At 29.8% G+C, this 7,127-nt stretch overlaps 1 long non-coding RNA gene across 1 annotated transcript; it reads left to right on the top strand.

The window, feature by feature from the left end:
* Positions 1-3,733: 3,733 nt before the first annotated feature.
* LOC112711716 (uncharacterized) lies at positions 3,734-5,136 on the top strand. Its single transcript, XR_003157580.2, has 2 exons — positions 3,734-4,685; positions 4,772-5,136. It is a non-coding gene; the product is annotated as an uncharacterized lncRNA (long non-coding RNA).
* The last annotated feature ends 1,991 nt before the right edge of the window (positions 5,137-7,127 follow it).

Here is a 7,127-nt window from a genome sequence, read left to right as displayed (position 1 = left end):
ATCCCTAAGCAAATCCCCACAACCCACAAAAAAAATGTTAATTTGTTTTGTTGGCAGCATATATAAATATTTGAAAAATTTTTAAGTGTACCAGTATATTAATATTTCAATAATTTTTTAAAGTTAAATCATAATTAACCATGTAAATGATGATGAGCATATCATCGCAAAAATATCATAAAATAAAGAAATTAGGAATATTAATCAAACAATTGAGGAAAAGCCAAAGCACAGTGATTCAGTGAAAGTAATAAGTCTGGGTTCAGTGTTTCGATGATGTATGATGTCAAATCTCTTTTGCAATCTCCTCCACTGCTGCAACGCATTGTTAATTAATAATTTGATACCGTCTCTTTAAATATTAAAAACAAAAATAATAGATTCCAATTAAATTGGGTGAGCTTGGGATAGCTAGGAAACCTGCCGACATTACTTGAATACGTTTGTCATATGATTATTATTTAATAAAAAATTTATAGTACCTGCCTGCCGCCATGCATATAGTGACTATCATGCTCTAAACTTCCAAATTAAACGACAAACAAACACAAGTTATCGAGACCAAACCTAATCATATTATCTACGACTACTAGCATTGCTTTATATTTCTTGTTTTGTTTATTAAAAAAGAGACCAGAACTTCGTTTATTAGTAACTAAAATTTAACTTGTACATGCATATATTATTTGTCATCACAAAGTAATATCTTATATGAGGAGTGTTAGGGGTGACAAATTTTGTGATTTATAATTATTAATTAATATTTTTAATAGTATAAAATTATTCATTTTTTTATTAATTAAATATTGATTATATTTTAATAAAATTGCTAGCTCCTAAACTTTTTTATCTTGTATATGTTAATCCTACAGACTCTAAATAAAAATGTTTACAACATTAAAAAAACTTCAGTATGCCTGATTATATACAGTATTGCTTTACTGATAATTCATTAAAATTGCAACAACACACAACTTCATAGTTATTGTATACTCTCTAATCATCAGCACCCTCTACTATAAAGACTATATTTTATATTAGGAGTCGCTTTTAATAGCAACCTATGTCGAACAAACCTTGGCCCGGTTTTGCTAGGAACCAACTAGAGATATAGCCAATTAGAACTAATTAATTTTAAAATAAGAAGTGTGTTATAAAAAAAAAATCTACTATTTTAATGTTTTAAATTTTAAAACTAAAAATACAAGAATTTGCTTGAATTGGCTTCCTAGATTTTTTTAAAAAATAATTCGCAAAGTAGCAACAGTTTTTTTTTTTTTTTTTGCCTCCGTATAGATAAGGAGCACGAAAAACAAAAATTGAAAGAAAGACCCACATGATTGGATGTACAGAGCCCATTACAAGTTTAATTTGCTAAATTGGGCTCGTTAATCAGACTCTTTTTTTTTTTGGGGATAAATATAAATTAATATGAAATCCATCAATTTGGTGAAGTTAAATAAAAAATAAAAAACCAAGTTGGGTTGGTCTAGTGGTTAGCTCACTAGTCCGCTTAAGCAAGTGTCGGGGGTTCGAATCCCGCCTTGTGCATGCAGTAACCCATTGGCCAGCGGCAAACCCTTAAATGGAGCTCAGTATCGCGACGGATTAGTCCTTGACCTGTCGGGTTGGGGGATACCGTGGGAAACCAAAAACATAAAAAATAAAAATAAAAATAACTTCCAAGTCTAAAAAAAAACCTTTCTTTTGATTCAGTTTGAATAAATAATTTAAATAAGCTCTTTTAAAAAAAATAAAAATATAAAAAATTTTATTCATATTCATTTATAAATAAATTATTTTGTATTTGAACTTTTAGTTATAGAATAGAAGTACTTATTTTAAAATTGTAGCATTTAGATAAATAACTCAAAAAAAAATTTTATACAAAAAAATAGATATTAAAATAACGATGATAACAAATACTTTTCAATATTGAATGTTGATTTTAAATAACCTAATCACTAAAATTACAATCGTTTAGGCAATTGATTCTTTATTTGTTCTCTTATTAGTTCCATTTTTTAGGCAATTAGTTCTTTCCATATAATATCATTCAAAACTGGTTCTTCTACTTCACCATCACCCATAACGGTGTTTTTGTATGTGGTGAATAGTAATAAAATTTTAATTCATAATAATTTTGATGATAATGCTAAAGAAATTATTATATAGTTAGTGTTTGCTGTTTTATTGTATATGATATAATAGGTGAAAATAAAAAATAAATATGAAATGTGTGTAAATGTATATTTTTTTTGTTGTTTTTTATTCTTTTTAGTTTTTACTCCTATTAGAACTCCCTCCTCCTTTATTGGAGTCAAGAACTTGCTAAGTTGCTATAACTAACTATAAAAATAATAGCAAGTTATATAAAAAATAAAATCACATGTGAAAAAAGTAAAATGATAAAAAAAATAACTGGAAGGAATATATGCAATAGGTTGTTCAAATAGAATATTATTTTAAAATAGTGGTGGAGGAGCAATACAATCATTAGGTGAAAATGGTGATGGAAGGCCAATACTTCTAACCGTTGAAACATTGCGTGAAAATGATGGTGGATGACCAATGCTTCTGACAGGTGGAACTTTGCGTAAAAATCGTAGTGAAGAGCCAGTATTTTCAGTAGAAACAGAAAATATTTTTCAGAACCAAGAATAAAAATATATTTTTTTTATTTTGAAGTCAATTTTTTGTACGGAAATGATATAATGACTTATCAAAAAGAAAGAGTCATATATTTGTACTTTTTAAAATAACTATGAATTAACTTTTTAAAAAATTAAATTTTTTTTAAATGGTGCGAAATATACGTAATGTGACTTTTTCATAATTCAAAACTATAAAAACAAAAAACTGGATTCAAAACTTAGCTAATACCAAATAGTAGCTAGCACTCTTAATATTGTGTGTAAGTATAGTATGAACCAGTTTATAATACCTAAAATTAGAAGCGGTTCAATCTATCTAAAAAAACACATCAATTTAATAAATAGTACACTTGTAATTGTTACTTTAATTTATGAAATTCAACTCTTCTGTGAAAAAAAAAAAAATCAATTTGGTGGCACTAATGCAAACACGGTGTTATGTTATGGCAATGTATTCTATAATGTTATATCCGACATGGATATTATTGAAGATATTATTAGGGTTAAGTATAATTTTGGTTTCAACGTAGAGGCCGAAAATCAATTTCGTCTCCAACTTTTTTTTTTTGTTATATAATGATCCTCAAGATTTGAGTTTATTTTAAAATCGTTCTTTTTATCAATTATATTTTTTATTGTCAAATTATCCTTCATTAAAAAATTATAAAATAAAATAAAAAAGAAAGAAAGAAAGGGATACAGAGAGAAGGGGAGAGAAAGAACGGGGGTGGGGGCGCGAGAAACGGGAATGGGGAGGGGAGGGGGAGGGAAGGGAAGAAGGGGGAAGGGAAGCCGTTGTTCCGCCGCCCGCCGCCTCTCTCCTGTCCAGATCAACCGCGACCCTCTCCCCTCCTTCTCTTCTTCTCCGTCTCGGATCTCCTCGAACCAGAGCTCACCGCCGGTGAGCCTCTTCTGCTTCACCACCACGCAGCAACGTGGAGCCTTCTCTGCTTCACCACCGCCAGCGAACCCTCCTGCTTTCCCTCCCTCAGTCCTTGTCGCAGAAGGAATCAGAGCCACCACTGCCTGTTACCCTCCCTCCAGCCCCTTAATTTGATTCTGGGTTAGTTTAGTTAGATTTTAATTTTCTGTTAGTTGATTTTAGATTATTGAATTGCTGAAAGTTGCTGCTGAATTGTTGTTGTTGTTATTGAATTAGCTTAGATTTGATAGAATTAGTTTAGGTTATTGAATTTCTGTTAATGGTTAATTATATACACAATTTATGGTTGTTGTTGTTGTTCTACATCTGGTTGTTGTTGTTTCATTATTTTTTGCTTCTGCTATTCTTCCGTTTCTAGTTGAGCTTGTTGTTATCCATTGTTGTTCTTCTGTGTTTGTGCATCTGCTTCTGGTTAATATTGAGGAAGAAGATGGGTGTTGAGGAAGAAAATGGGAGGGAGGGGTATTTTCGTCCGACGGACGATTTTAAAACAAACTGAAATCTTGGAGACCATTTTGTTGCAAAATAAAAATTGGGGACGAAATCGATTTTCGACCTCTACGTTGGGGACCAAAATTATACTTAACCCTAAAATTAAGCTAAAAACATTGAGTTGATAAATAATAACTAAATAATAATAAAAAATAATAAATTTTAATGATTTTCTAGTATTTTTCAAATATATATCCATATAATAAGATTAATTAGATGAATAAAAAGCTAAAGAATGTTTGTTACGCCAAAGAGGAGTATAAAGATGAAGAAGACATTTCCAATGGAATATGTGGCTTGGCAAGAAAAACCTTGCAAATAACACTTGTGCTGGCATGCATATATATAATACAAATAGAACTGTCTCCTCTTCAACCTAGAGAGTCCTTGACTTCCAAAGCACCCTTTTGTCTTCACTTTAAGCCTTCTCATTATTCTTCTCTCGTTCTTTCTTTACATTTCCCCATTTTTTTTGTTTCTTAATTTCTTGCGAATCTTTTTCACTTCTTCCTTCTTGAACTTATTGAGAATACACAAGACATGCACAAGAAATGTTTCTGTTGTTTCCTATCTGAAGAAGAGCAAAGCAAAGCAAGGTGTGTGTGTGTATATATTTGTAGATTAAAGTTGTTAACGAAGCTTTCAACGAAAATTCTAACGCTAGATTTTCGAATATATGTAGGAATAAAGGAGAAAAGAATAAGAATAAGGATTATCCATGGGAAATCTACACATCGAAGGAGCTGCTTCGTGCAACAAACAATTTTCACCAAGATCACAAGATCGGAGAAGGTGGATTTGGAAGTGTTTATTGGGGTCGAACAAGTAAAGGCGTCGAGGCAATTATATTCATATTTTTTTACTAAATAAACATGAAGATAAAATAATTTATGATAAAAAAGACAGAAATATATTATAATATGGCTTGGAGTTTGGACATAAAAATTAGTTGATAGTAATTAGTGATTAAAAGGCACCATAAAACAATCAATCAGAACCAACAATGTTCATTGTTTTCCATTGCTATCATTTCTTTGTTATCATTCAGTGAATAGTCTGTCATTGGAGCAAAAATTCTGCCAATTACTACAATTTCCTAAAATAATTTAAATAATGAATTATTTGAAAAAATTTAATGCCTGTTCTAGAAATGTTTTATGTTAGACATAAAATAAATGTTATGTGGATTGAGGAATTAGCTTCATAATTTTGTTACCATAAGGGCAATCCTGGCAGAGAAACAACACCAACTCGCTACATATTTTTTACTGAAAAAACTTTCATTAGCAGATGATGGATTCGCACCACTCTTAATATGTTTCACCTGATGAAGTAGCATATAAATACTTTGATTAAGTTTTGTTTTTAACTTTAGAGAAAATATATGTATACCCAATTAACATTATTATCATGGTACTTACAATTGATACGCCTTCCTTATCTGCTTTGGTAATAAACACAAAGAAATGTAGACACCACAATAGTGATCATAGGAAAAATTACAGATTTATAGAAGAGTTTCTTGTTCTTTTTTACCTATTATCACAATAGAACAGCAATGCAAGTTCTAAAAGGGAATACATTTTAAGTGCTAAGAGGAGCTGTTTAATATGGTCTCCATGGTCTATTAGACTTATAACTTTGATCAAAGTGAGATTCATTTTGGATTTAACAGAGTAATTTAAATAAAAAAAATGTTGAGATTCTTACGATATACTTGGTTATAAGAAGGAAGATCAAGAACAATAATCCAATGAGAAGACTATGCCAATTCCACATAAGTTGAAAATTTGAATTTAAGAAAGCAATAATTATTTGTGAGCTTGTTCATCATCTAAATATAGTGAGACCCACATAAATACTAAAATGTAAAAAAAGATGAAGATTCACTCCATGGTGCACATTACTCCAAATCGAGATCATTACAAAAACAATATCGGTATTCTTGGTGAAGTTCTTTATACCAAGCAGACCTTTAAGCTGTTGCAATGCCATAATAATGACAGCTCCAGCCATGAACTCTACCAAAAAAAATTCAAGATAAGGACTAAGAAAACAAAGTATGGTTGCTTAATGGCAATCAATAAAATGATTTATTCAAATATATAAAGGAAGCAGTTTATATTTAAAAAGAATAAAAATAATTATAGAAGGAAAGAATAGCATTTTTTAATATGATTGAAGAAATACTCATTTTTGTTAGGAATATACTGATATGTTATTGATAAGCAAATAATCAAGTCACAAAAATAATACAAATACTAACTCTGACTAAGCATAGACCATTCAAAACTTTTAGCAATTTGTCTGGCGTCTTCAATTTAGCCATATACTAATGATTTATAATAAATTGGCATAAAAATAACATAAAAAAACTGATGCTTTATTATAATAATATTTCATTGCTTCTATTTGAATCACATTTAAATTCATGTTCTCACTTAATCAACCTTAACACTTAAGTTTGTGTTTGAAAATTGTATCTTAATCAATCTTAAATAGTCAAAAGTCATGCTTTAATTGAAAAATGGAGAAATAATAAACAGTTTATCATTTAGCACTTCAGCAACTTTTTACTTACTATTGTGCTTTTAACAAAATAAATTTGTTAAGGTCAACAATCACAGCTCACAACTAATTAAAATTTTCTTAAAAGCACATATTCCTTTTTGGAGATAGTCTTTAAATGCACATTTCTTAAGTAAGAGAAAACATAAAAATATAAATATTTACTATATGTGTATCACAAATAATATTTGTTTTTGTGTCCGATACTAATTGAGCAATACAAACCAGAACCAATCATAAAAACCTGTATATAGTTAAGCATAAGCAAATGAAATAAATTAAACTGATTAGCTAAACCAGTATTGATTATTTGTAAGTTACCATTAAAAGCAATCGTCATGATCATCATCATCATAACATGAGTTTCTTTTTCTGCAGCAGCTGCTACCACCTCAGCTTCATTTAGCAACTCATCATGTTTGCCTTCAATTTCACCGGCTATTTTGCTAATTACAAATCCATTCTCATTC

Source organism: Arachis hypogaea, chromosome 9 (assembly GCF_003086295.3).
Source record: "Arachis hypogaea cultivar Tifrunner chromosome 9, arahy.Tifrunner.gnm2.J5K5, whole genome shotgun sequence".
Taxonomy (NCBI): domain Eukaryota; kingdom Viridiplantae; phylum Streptophyta; class Magnoliopsida; order Fabales; family Fabaceae; genus Arachis; species Arachis hypogaea.
The sequence above is the reverse complement of the archived record's forward strand: the minus strand, read 5'-3'. Positions and strand labels throughout refer to the sequence as shown.